Raw genomic sequence first — 13,099 nt, 5'->3', positions numbered from 1 at the left:
CAATATTCAGGCTCTCCTGCCCTGGAATATCAAACAGATATTTTTTTTTTACATATCTTACAGGCAGGAAGGATCAGAACTAGGGGGGTAAGAATCGAATTCCTGGAGCAAAAAAAGAGTTGGGGTGGGTTGTTGTTGGGTTTTGTTTTTGTTTTTTTCGAGTTGTTCTCTGTCTTTGGACTTCAGACAGGGTGTTTATGGATTTTAAGGATTCTGTCTCCAGTGCAGCTGAAGGGCACAGGGCTGGACAAAGCTGGAATAGAGATCAGCTTTTCAAAATTCAATTTCGGTACAGTTCAGTTTTGAAATTAAATCTTCATTCTCTTCCAATGGAGTAGAATGTCGGAATCATATGAGTGGGGTGGGAGTGGATGGGACGGGATGGGAAAGGAAAGGAAAGGAAAATAGAATAGAATAGAACAGAACAGAACAGAACAGAACAGAACATAGAGTAGAGTAGAGTAGAGTAGAGTAGAGTAGAGTAGAATAGAATGTCGTGTAGAATGGAAGGAAGTAGGGTGGAGTAGAGTAGGATAGGATAGGATAGGATAGAATAGGATAGGATAGGATGTATTGTAGAATGAAGTTGAATAGAGTAGAGTAGAACAGAGCAGAACAGAGTAGAGTAAGGTAGGGTAGAATGTGTTGTAGAATGGAATGGAATAGAGTGGAGTGGAAGAGAATAGAAGAGTAGAGTAGAAGAGAAGAATAGAACAGAACAGAACAGAACAGAACAGAATAGAATAGAATAGAATAGAATGTATTGTAGAATGAAATTGAGTAGAGTAGAACAGAGCAGAGCAGAGCAGAACAGGGTAGGGTAGGGTAGAATGTATTGTAGAATGGAATGGAGTAGAGTGGAGCGGAAGAGAATAGAATAGAAGAATAGAGTAGGAGAGAAGAATAGAATAGAATAGAATAGAATAGAATAGAATGTACTGTAAAATGGAATGGAATTGAGTAGAGTAGAACAGAGCAGAATAGGGTAGGGTAGAATGTATTGTAGAATGGAATGGAGTAGAGTGGAGCGAAGTGGAATGGAATAGAAAAGAACAGAACATTTCCTTCCTTCCTCCTTTTCATTCTTTCAGTCTTTTCTTCCTTTCCTTCCTTCCTTTCTCCCCCCCCCCCGTCTCTCCTTTCTTTTCTTTTTGCCTAGCAGATGCACATTAAATTATACAAGCTGTCAGTCTCCCGTGTGGTATTGAGTCTCGACATTAACGCTGTTTGATCGAGCGGCCCTCTCCGCCACCATCTCTGAAAAGAGGCCTTTTTGAGCATGGCTGTCACGGAGAACCGAGTGCGGCTCCTTAGCTTTCTCTTTGCCGGCGCTGGGGGGGGGAGGGAGGGAAAGATGGCAGCGAAGAGGGAGATAGTTAATCAATAATCACAAGGTCAGCAGACGATGTCAGCTTCGGTGGCCCCTGTTAGGAAGCAGAAGCAAAAGGATTTGTAGGGACTTGTAAAGGCTTAAAAACGCACACAGAGACACACACCCCCGCCAGCTCCGTGTCAGGGAAGCACAAGAGCCGCCTCAGCATCAATAGAAGAGAGTCCTCTACTGGCAGGTTGCAGAAGAGCGTTCTTGAAATGAAAAGGACAACTTTGCCTTCCAAACGTCGGTGATGCTTTTTTAAAACCTTTATCAGAATAGAGCTAGAAGGGACCTTGGAGGTCTTCTAGTCCAACCCCCTGCTCGAGAAGGAGACCCTGTATCATTTCAGACAAGTTGGCTGTCCAGTCTCGTCTTAGAAACTTCCAGTGGTGAAGCACCTACATCCTACAACTTCTGAAAGTGTTCCACTGGATAATTGTTCTCACTGTTAGGAAGTTTCTCCTTAATTCCAGGTAGCTTCTCTCCTCGTTCAATTTCTATCTATTGTTTCTTGTCTTGCCTTCTCTGGTGCTTTGGAAAATAAGTTAACCCCCTCCTCTTAGTGGCAGCTTCTCAAATACTGGAAGATTGCTATCATGTCCTCCTAGCCCTTCTTTTCTCTAGACTGGCCATACCCAGTTCCTGCAACCCTTCTTCATGTTTTGGTCTCCAGGCCTTTTCATCTTCTTTGTTGCTAGAATAATAGAAAGTGTGGCAGGCCAAGGATCCAAAAGAAAACATGGTTGCAGGCCTGACACTCTGCACATTTTCCCAAACCTCAACATCTTTTATTTTTATTTTTTTTTTGTAATGTGATTTAGAGAAAATGCTTTGGATTTTGTCAACCTTCTTTGGTTTTCTTCTCTAGTATTTTGACGTCTCTGGTAAATAAAAGTTTGCATTTGGCAAGGCAGCTCAAAAAAATGCCTGCATTTTCTTTCTAAAGCGGAGGGACGGTTATGAGAGAGCTTTTCATAAAGTAGCCATACCATACATCACTTGGGAAATTCATGTCCATGGGCCTGATGACGGCTTGCTTTGAGTCACATTCCATAAGTCCCCGAGGTATGTGTTTTTATGCATTATTAACTTTTGAGTGAAGAGTCTCAGAGATAACACAAGGCTCCAAAATAACTTAAAGCTGCATTTCAAACTTTGATTATTATTATTCTTCACTAAACATGAAACTCAAGTCAACTGAACATTTAAAATGTGTCACAAATACCATTGACTGGTGCTAATGGTTGATACGAGTTGCTGCCAGCGTCTTGGGTATCAACCAAGTACTTTCTTAAAGTGTATGATGTTCCGAGCAGTGCAGTTTTTTGCAGTGTTATTGCAGGAAGCGGCAATTTCTTGATGTGTTTTGTAAAATTCTTGGACATGGTGCCAAGTGCCCCGATGACAATGGGTATCACTCAGGGGTGGGTTGCTGCCAGCGTTACTGGCGGTTCGCTCCGCATGCGTGCACAGTTGCTTATAAATTGTTCTGCGCATGCACAGAACATTAAAAAGGATTAAAACCATGCTGGCAGTGACATGGGCAACCGGGGAACCTGTTTGGGGCCATGACCAGCCTGCCTTCCCGACCAGTTCAGCAACCCAGTCACAATTTCCACTACCAGTTTGCCTGAACTGGTAGCAACCCACCTCTGGTATCACTGTTACATGTTTCATCCACAACTGTGTAGTTTCGATGGCCAGGTTGTGATATTTAGTGATTTTTTTCCAGTTCTTTCTCTTCGACTCCGGCGTCTCTTGGTACAGCGATATCAATAAATTGTACATTTCGCCCCTTTACAACCGTGATATCTGGCGTGTTGTGCTCTAAATGACGATCTGTTTGTATTCGAAACTCCCACATCATCTTCACTGTCTCATTTTCAGTAATTTTTTCCACTTTATGTTCCCATGAATTTTCGGATACAGATAGGGGATATTTTTTAACATAACGACCAGTGGTTTAATTTAGCAACTCAGTCGTGACTAGCTTTGTAATCAGTTTGCACGATTTTACTCACATATTAAGTGTGAAACGGTTTCAACTTTGTCGTTGCAAAGTCGGCAGTTTGGATTGTGGGTGGATTTTTGTATCTTCGCTTTCATGGCATTAGTTTGTAGTGCTTGTTCTTGAGCAGCCAGTATTAAACCTTCCGTTTCTTTCTTTAGGGTTCCTCTCTTAAGCCATGTCCATGTCAAGTTGTCATCACATTTCCCTTCAGTGTTTCTCAAGCCCTGTCCCTCTATTATTATTATTTTAAGAAGAGTTTTTTCTTGCTGGTGCCTCTGTCCTGGCAGGAAATATCTAGCAAGGCTTTCCAGGAAACAGGTAGAATTAATTTCCTTTCGCCTTTAACTGCTATCTCTATCTATCTATCTATCTATCTATCTATCTATCTATCTATCTATCTATCTATCTATCTATCTATCTATCTATCTATCATCTATCTATCTATCTATCTATCTATCTATCTATCTATCTATCTATCTTTATATATCTATATCTATATCTGTCTATATCTATATCTATATCTATATCTATACCTATACCTATACCTATATCTGTATCTAGTCTTCGACTTACAACAGTTCATTTAGTGACCATTCAAAGTTACAAGAGCATTGAAAAAAGGACCATTTTTCACACTTACGACCATTGCAGCATCGCCACAGCCACGTGAACCAAATTGGGCTACTTGGGAACTAATTCATCTTTATGACGGTTGCCATAGTGTCCAGGTATCACGTGTTCACATTTTTCACCCATTTGACAAAGTCGGACCTGGGGAGCCAGATTCACTTAACAACCGCGTTACTTAACCATTGCAGTGATTCGTTTTAACAGCTGTGTTTACAAGAAAAGTTGTAAAGTGTGGCGAAACATACTTAATAAGCGTCTTGCTCAGCGACAAAAATGTTGGGCTCAATTGTGGTCATTAGTCGAGAGCTACCTATGTGTCCCCCCTGGCTAGTGTCCAAATATCATAAAATAAAATATATATTTCGTAATAAAATGTCCTGCCCCATTCTTTGCGCTGTACCTATTTTACGGTGGAAAGTGTTGCTTGTTTTTATTTATTTATTTTTAAACCTCCTGGATAGATCCATGCTACAGAGGGTGTATCTGTTGCACCCCACCATTTGCTGTAAAGTGGTTTTTCCTTGATTATTTAACTGATTAATTAGTTGGTGCAGTTGCCACCCATCTTGTTTGTATCCTAGCTTAGTATTTAATCAAAGCTTCTCATTAAATAGCAATTGTGTGTCTCCTGCATATAGAGACGCGGAATAACTGCCTCTGTTTGGTGGGATTGTCGAAAGCTTGTCGGAGATTTCTAGACACCGTGTTATTTCCTTTTTTAAAATAAAGATACTGATAACAGACTGCAGAATAACGAAGTTGGAGTGGACTTTGGAGGTCTTCTAGTCCAACCTAGAGAAGTTAAGGAGAGCGAGGGAGCCACTGAACATTTTCTCATTGTTACTCTTTAAAACATAAAGGACGTGGTGGCTCAGTGGCTAAGACGCTGAGCTTGTTGAACAGAAAGGTCGGCAGTTCGGCGGTTCGAATCCCAAGTGCCACGTAATGGAGTGAGCTCCCGTTACTTGTCCCAGCTTCTGCCAACCTAGCACTTCGAAAGCACATAAAAAAGGGAAGTAGAAAAATAGGAACCACCATTGGTGGGATGGTGTCAGCGTTCCATGCACCTTCAACATTTAGTCATGCCAGCCACATGACCACAGAGACATCTTCGGGCGGAACGACTAGCACATATGTGCGAGGAGAACCTTTACCTTCACCTTACTCTTTAAAACACAGTTGCATATGATACACTTTTAATCCCTCTGGGCTGGAGATTCATATAAACCCCAGGAAGCAAATGAGGAAATCATTAATTTAATTGTTATCATTTACCGGGGATGAGAGTTATGTAGTTACCATCTTTTGTCCTAGATTGTGAACTGCCAAAAGTGCCTGGTTTGATTACAGCAGTGTGCAAATAAATGAGTATGATGAAAATAAACCAATAACCAGGTTTTCGATACCGTAAATGAAATATTAAATCTAAGCAAAGAAGGGAAGGAAGAAGACATGATATTGAACTAGGAATGGGTTTCAACAAGCCGTAACATTTCTTTAGGTGGAATACCATCCTTTCTCTTAGCTTCACATCCCGGAAGGAAAGAAAGAAAGGCATTCCAGAGGCCAGGATTTGCAATGCTCTTAACACCCACACAAAACACACAAACACAGCATCTTTCTTGGCTCTGCCTCTTGCAGAATACAGAATAAGAGGGTTGGAAGGGATCTTGGAGGTCTTCTAGTCCAACCCCCTGCTTAGGCAGGAAACCCTACACCACTTCAGACAAATGATTGTGCAACATCTTCTTAAAAACTTCCAGTGTTGGAGCATTCACAACTTCTGGAGGCAAGTTGTCCCACTGATTAATTGTTCTCACTGTCAAGAAATTTCTCCTTGGTTGTAAGTTGCTTCTCTCCTGATTAGTTTCCACCCATTGCTTCTTGTCCTACCCTCAGGTGCTTTGGAGAATAGCTTGACTCCCTCTTCTTTGTGGCAAGAGGTATTTGTGAGATATTGGAGCACTGCTATCACGTCTCCCCTAGTCCTTCTTTTCATTAAACTAGACATACCCAGTTCCTGCAATCGTTCTTCATATGTTTTAGCCTCTGGTCCCTTAATCATTTTTGTTGCTCTTCTCTGCACTCTTTCTAGAGTCTCCACATCTTTTTTACATAGTGGCGACCAAAACTGAATGCAGTATTCCAAGTGTGGCTTTACCAAGGCGTTATAAAGTGGTATTAACACTTCATGTGATCTTGATTCTATTCCTCTGTTTATGCAGCCTAGAACTGTGTTGGCTTTTTTGGCAGCTGCTGCACACGGTTGGCTCATATCTAAATGATTGTCCACTAGGATTCCACGATCCCACTCACAGTTACTACTATTGAGCAAGGTACCACATATACTGTACCTGTGCATTTCGTTTTTCTTGCCTAAATGTAGAACTTGGGCCCATACATCCATAGGATTGTTCATTGACAGTCTTCCGAAATGCCACACACACACACACCCCGGATCTCCCACTGTCTCTAATAGTGGCTTATTAATTTGTTTATTACGTTTATACGGAGCCTTTCCTTTGGGGGAGGGGAGGCAGGCATTTGCCGAGTGCCCTTTTCTTTTTTCCTCCTCCTCCTAACGACAGCTTAGATAATAACTGTAGTTACGGCCACCCCAGGGGTATTCCCGAACGCCGCATTTAAAATTAGTTTTCGGTCAGGATGCACGGTTCTCCCAGGGTGCTAATTTTGCCCTTTTGAAATCTGCAGTCTTTTTCACCCCTTCCACCTTCTCCCCGCAGGAGTTTGCGTTTAGCGCGTGGAGACGAAATAAGAGGATTTGAGAATGTGGTTTGAGAGGTGTCTTGGTTACCTCTGCCCTCTGTGGTGTATTTCCTCTGCCGAAAGGCTCCCGAGCATCGGGGGGGGAGGAATCCTTCCCGAGCTTGAGAAAATTGATCATAATGTATGGTGGTCCTCTTACTTTTACCTTTTTGAATTTCAAATGCACACCTGTGCACCTGATGCTCCTCCGTGTCTTATTGTTGGAAGAAATGTCCTTCTGAGTTCAGTTCCAAGTGGGGGAAAAGACACTGGAAACATGGAGGCTGCTTGGAAAGATGGTTTAATAGTGGACAGAATCACATGCCTTGAGCTCCTGAACAGAAAAGGGGGATCACATGCTTCCAGTTGTTGGGTGAAGAAAGAAAAGAGGCAGAGATGCTGAAAGCTCCTGATTTTATGCCCTCTCTGGCCTTTGATCTTGATCTTGTATTCTGATTGGTTGTCAGACTCCCATGAGGTTAAGCAGGGGCACTTCCCTAGGTTGTGTTTTGAGTCCAGGTTTGGTTGAGCATTGCTTCTTTCCAGGTGTGGCACGACAAAACAGCGCTCGACTAAAGTGCGCCCGATTAAACCGCGTCGCTGACGTCATCAACAGGGCGACAACAGTGAGCGTGGAGAAAGAAGGGCGCTTTAAATAGCGCTTTGAAAGCAAGCCGATTCAAGTTAAGGTAAGGGTTAGGTTTAGGGTTAGCTTTAGGGTTAGGTTAAGGGTTAGGGTTAGGTTTAGGGTTAGGATTAGGTTTAGCGTTAGGTTAAGGGTTAGGTTTAGGGTTAGGTTTAGGGTTAGGTTAAGGGTTAGGTTTAGGATTAGGTTTAGGATTAGGTTTAGGGGGGTTAGGTTTAGGGGTTAATTTTAGGTTTAGCGTTTACAGCGTGTTTTTTTCTCCATGCTGTTGTCGCGCTGTGATGACGTCAGCTACGCGGTTTCGTCGAGCGCCCTTTAGTCGAACGCGGTTTTGTGGTGGAACCCTTTCCAGGTGCCCTGTTGTGAGAAGGGTAAAGGGCTAATATTGTCATGCCTTAATTCCATCACCCTGGAGCTGAAGGGGGAGATCTTTGTTATGTGGAATAGATTGACTCAGGCCTTTTAATGGGCCATTGACAAAGGTGGGAGCTATTAAGAGTGAGTCTGTTTCCTGCCTAAAAACATGTTTCTCCATTTCTTATCCAGGGAAATGTAATATTCTGCCTTTTCAATATTTCCCAAAAAATTTCATTTTTCTAGGAGAGGGGTGGGTGCTAACTTCTGACATTACGACTTGTGAGTGTTCTGACCAGGCCTTCACAGAAGCAAGAAACAGATTCCCCGCAAAGAAAACCCCCTCTTTATTTACCCCTTGGGAATGAACTGAATTCACCAACAGAAAATCCAGGCAAGAGTCCTGGGAGGAATTAACTGAAGCCATAGTTCTTATCAGCTTGTTATGATAAATGCAAAGCTGTGAGCTCCCAGCCAGAAGGCTGCAAATTAAGTCAGAGAACTAGAGAAACCTCAGTTCTGGCAAGGCAGCCTTTGTCACACAAAACACACAAGGAGCAAACTTTCCAGAAATGCGAACAGTTGTCTGCGACAACCAAACCACTCCCCTTTCCTCCTATTTATTCCCCAGCCTGGGAGGGGCCATTCAGCATCCACATTTGTTTTGCTTCCTGAGCCGACTCCTTGTCCTCCGTTGTTCTCCTCTCCTATCTGCTCTGCGCTTATGTGCATCTGGAACAGGCCCCAGCAGCTCTTCCTCCTCAGTCATCTCAGAATCCAAAGGCAGCTGCCTCTCTGGCTGGGAAATTCTGGACGGCCCTGGCTCTATCTCTGCATCCGACGCTGAGCATCGATCGGAGCCTTCCCAAGGCTCCAGAACTGGCCCAAGTTCTTCCCCAACCTCCTCATCGTCCGAGTCTGGCAGACCACAACAGCGAGGCAGACCTTTCCGATCTGCCATTGCTGATTGTCCTGCTGAAAAATCCTAGTTCGGTCAAAAAACCTTTGCAAGTAAAAAGCACCAAGAACCCCAAAATTCCAAAAGGGACTTCCCTGGGCTTTTTTTTTTTCTTTGAAAATGTTTCACTTCTCATTCAAGGAGCTTCTTCAGTTCAACTTCTTGGATGGGAAGCGAAACGTTTTCGAAGAAAAACGATCAAGAAAGTCTAGTTGCCATTTGGAAACAGGCACGCGCACGGACACACACGCCCCTTTGGGACAACCGTGTCCTGGACGTTTGAGAATCTCCACAGACATCAAGGCTAGAGAGCAACCAAGACCAACCAGTTCAATTCCGACCTACAAATATTATCTTCTGTTGGTACTGAAGAATTCATAATGATATCCCAGGGAAGCCCCCAGAAAAGCATCAATGCTCTTGCTTTAGGTTGCAAGGAAATTGTAAGATTGTCTAGAGGCGTGACAGCTCCACCACGCATGCAAATGTGCCTCCCGCCAGCCAGCTGATTTTCGGGTCTCTGCCACAGATGTGCAAGGTGCATGCTGGAGATACGCATGCATGTATGCGTGGTGGTGGTGGGTCACATGCGCATGCACGGGGCAGGGGGAGTGTGCACATGCATGGGGGACAGGGGTGGGTTTCTCGCCCCGTTCCAACCAGTTCCTCGTGCACGCGCGCGGCGCACGCATGCGTACTAGCGTCTGTGCGATGCTCCAGCTGCTCCTGGACGCTGTATGCATCCTGCGCATGCGTGGAAGCGCAGAACTTGTCAAAACCGGGTAAGGAGCGCGGGCGGGCGGGTGGGCCAGTCGCCGTTCCCGGAAGTTACTTACTTCCAGGTTCGCCGACCAACCGGTTCGCAGGGACCGCCGCGAACCGGTTGAAACCCACACCTGATGGGGGAGCACGGAGGGTGCGTTGCTCCCCCATGGCCTGTTTTTGGTCCCAGGAGGCATCAGAGAGGCATACTAGGCCCAAAATAGGGCACAGAGGGTGCGGGGGTGGGGGAGCCATTTTTACCCCCAGGAAGCTTCAGGTAGGCCTACTAGGCCCAAAACAGGGTACGGGGGTGTCGCACACGCATTCCATTATGGGTGTGGGTACGCTTTTGGCATGCGGCGACGAAAAGGTTATCCATCGGTGGTCTAGAACCATCTCTGAGGGCACACGAGCCATTGCCTAGGTCAGCTGCAGTATGCATGAACGCACCGGCCAGTTGATTTTTGGCCTGCAAAGGGCCTCCAGAGGGCCGGGGGATGCTATTTCCCCCCTCCCTGGGCTTCAAGAAAACATGCGGAGGGCGAAAAACGGGCCTACCAGAAGTTTGGAAACAGGCCATTTCCGGCTTCCAGAAGGACTCCAGGAGATGGGGGAGGCTGTTTTTGCCCTCCCCGGGTTTCAGGAGGGCGATGGGGTCATACGCACATATGTTGAGGGGGGGGAGCTGGGCAGTGGAGGGGTTGTGCGTGCATGTGCGAGGAGGCGCATGTGGGGATTGAATTATGGTTGTGGGCACGTGCATGCACACTTTTGGCACCTGAGCCAAAAAAAGGTTAGCCATCACTGGTCTAGAGTTCTCCAGAAGCAGCTTTTGCCTTCTATTATTTTATAATGTTCATTTCCACTGAGCAATTAACATGCAAGTAAGGTATCTTTTTTTGTTGCTGCTGCTGCTGAATTGGTTACTTGTGTCTGTTAAAACCATCAAAGGGCTCGGTGTCTTTGCCTGATCCTTAATAATTGATTTTAAGATCTATTTGAGGATCCTACAAACAAACCTATGGGTGAACAGACATTTTATAAGGTCTAAATCAACCGGTATTAAACCACAAAGAAGAAAATTGAATTGTGGTGTCCTTGGTGCTCTCTGAGCTTCGTTGTTTCCTTGCAGATGTTTCATTACCTAACTAGGTAACATCATCAGTGCTAGTAAGGGAGTAGGGTTTTCTCTCCTTTTTATATACAGGTAGTCCACGACTTACAACAGTTCCTTTAGTGACCGTTCAAAGTTACAGTGACACTGAAGGAGGGACTTATGACCATTTTTCACCTTTACGACCATTGCAGCATCCCCACGTTCATGTGATCAAGATTCAGACTACTTGGCAACTGACTCATATTTATGACCGTTGCAGTGTTCTGGGGTCACGTAATCCCCTTTTGTGACCTTCTGACAATCAATGGGAAATCTAGATTCACTTAAGAACTGTGTTAATAACTTAACACCTACGGTGATTCACTTAACAACGAGTGCAAGAAAGGTCATAAAACAGAGTAAAGGTCACTCAACAAATGTCTCACTTAGCAACAGAAATTTTGGCCTCAATAGTGATCATGTCGAAGATTACCTGACAGGCTTGCCCTGAGATGTTCTTAGACTTATATTCTGCTTCACAGTGCTTTTACAGCCCTCTCTAAGCGGTTAACAGAGTCGACCTCTTGCCCTCAACAATCTGGGTCCTCATTTTATTCACCTCAGAAGGATAGAAGGTTGAGTCAACCTTGAGCCTGGTGAGATTTGAACTGTCAATTCTTGGTAGTTCATTAATTAAGCTGTTGTGTGTGTTGTTCAGTTGTTTGTCTGAGTCAATTGTCTGTTGTGTGCTGTGCTGTTCAGTTGTTTGTCTGAGTCAATAGTTCCTTGACTGGGGTATTGTTTACTTCCTGATTCTTGGTTTAGTTTCAGAGTAAGGTTGGTGTGAATAGCTGGAGAGGAAATATTTTGATCTTTATGCATTTTCCCTTTTTGGCTCTTTGAGTTTCCCTTCTGAATGGTATGCAGATGTTGTTTATCTCCCTGTGTCCGTTGATGGCTGACGTCTCTTAAAGGCTGGGTTTCTATGAATTCTCCAGCACTCCTGAAGCTTAAGTAAAAAGCTTTACACTGCAACTACAATTAAGAATTGCTCGCCTGTACTGAGGATCGATTCCGAAATTAAGAATTAAACAAGGCACCTTTTTTTGTTTGTTTCACAAAGCGTCGCAATCCACGGACAGCCTTGCTTTATGAAACCCACTTGTGTCTGAAAGGGGGAATGAGGAGGAGGGCTGTCTACGTGCGAGGCCCCTCATCCCCAGAGCGAAATTCCTTTCTCTGCAATCTAATCCGTCAGGGAGCCATGGAGGAAGCGCTATCAGAGAGGCCTCCAGACAGCCTTGGCGGGGAGGAGGAGGGGGAGATGTTGTGTGTGTGTGTGTGTGTGTGTGTGTGTGTGTGTGTGTTTCTGCATGTGCAGGATGCACTGCCTGGCAGCATGGATCCTTCTCAGACCTCCTCCATCCAGTGAATTATACATGAGGCTCCAGCCTATCGGAGGAAAAGGTTAATGTGAACAGCGCCGATGATGCTTGGTAGCTTAGCTTAGGGAAAGTTGCACTCGGTTGCAGGGTGTGTGTGTTTTCCACGCGTAGCATCCCAGCTAGACCTTTGGGGCTTCCCAGCGAATTATGTAGGAAAAGAGCTTTTTACTGGTAAGGTTAATAAAAATCTAAAACACAAAGCTGTTAAAATTGTGCTTAGGAGCTCGACAATCCACAGTTCAAAGGTGGCTCTCTATACTTCTAGGGTGAGAAAGAGGGATGGCTCGTTTTTATTTTCTTTATTTACTTATTTCCTATCGTGCCTTTCTTATTTTTTTATAACTAGCTCAAGGTGGCAAATACACAAAATAAAGTCCTCCTGCCCTCCTATATTTTCCCACCACAACCCAGTGAGCTGGTTTGGGTTGAGAGAGAGAATTGGCCCAAAGTCACCCAGCTGGCTTTCATGGCTAAGGTGGGACTAGAACTCCGTCTCCTAGTCAGGCACAATTGTTAAGTGAATCAAACTTTCCCCCATTGACTTTAGTTATTGGAAGCTGGCTAGGGCGGTTGCAATCATATGCACCTGTTTGATTTCAGTGTATGCGTTATATGAACGTTGATTTAAGCTTAATTCAGGTTAATTCAGTTTAATTCAAGTAGAATTAAAATTATCTTTGTGTGCGTGAGAAGATAATTCTTCATGTATGGCTCCAATGGGATTTCACGATGTACAGAGTTAACTATACATTGTACATGGGATTTATTATATGAATGTTTTTCTCAAAGTTTCATCCTATAAAAAGGCTTCTTGTCACCAATCTAGTTTTGGGTTAGGGAAGAGATACAAGGAGAAAGAAAACCGTTTTAGGGTGAAATTGAGAAAGATGATATTATAATGACCGGAAGATTTTAGGCTCAAATTGGGGAAAGACACTCTTCCCAAAATATAAAATATACTTAGTATAATTAGATTATTGCTCTGGTTACTTATGAAATAGATAAAAGGGACAAAACTTTCCCGTAAAGCAGTGGTAACATTCGAGATTTTAATCA

The 13,099-nt window shown here is 44.0% G+C and overlaps 1 protein-coding gene across 7 annotated transcripts in view; it reads left to right on the top strand.

The window, feature by feature from the left end:
- The window catches only part of ZMIZ1 (zinc finger MIZ-type containing 1), a 466,283-nt gene that overhangs the window by 290,126 nt on the left and 163,058 nt on the right, over positions 1 to 13,099 (top strand). The window lies entirely within an intron of this gene.

This window comes from Thamnophis sirtalis, unplaced genomic scaffold, assembly GCF_051295495.1.
Source record: "Thamnophis sirtalis isolate CommonGarterSnake01/CBP01778 unplaced genomic scaffold, rThaSir2_p1.2 scaffold_15, whole genome shotgun sequence".
Taxonomy (NCBI): domain Eukaryota; kingdom Metazoa; phylum Chordata; class Lepidosauria; order Squamata; family Natricidae; genus Thamnophis; species Thamnophis sirtalis.
The sequence above is the reverse complement of the archived record's forward strand: the minus strand, read 5'-3'. Positions and strand labels throughout refer to the sequence as shown.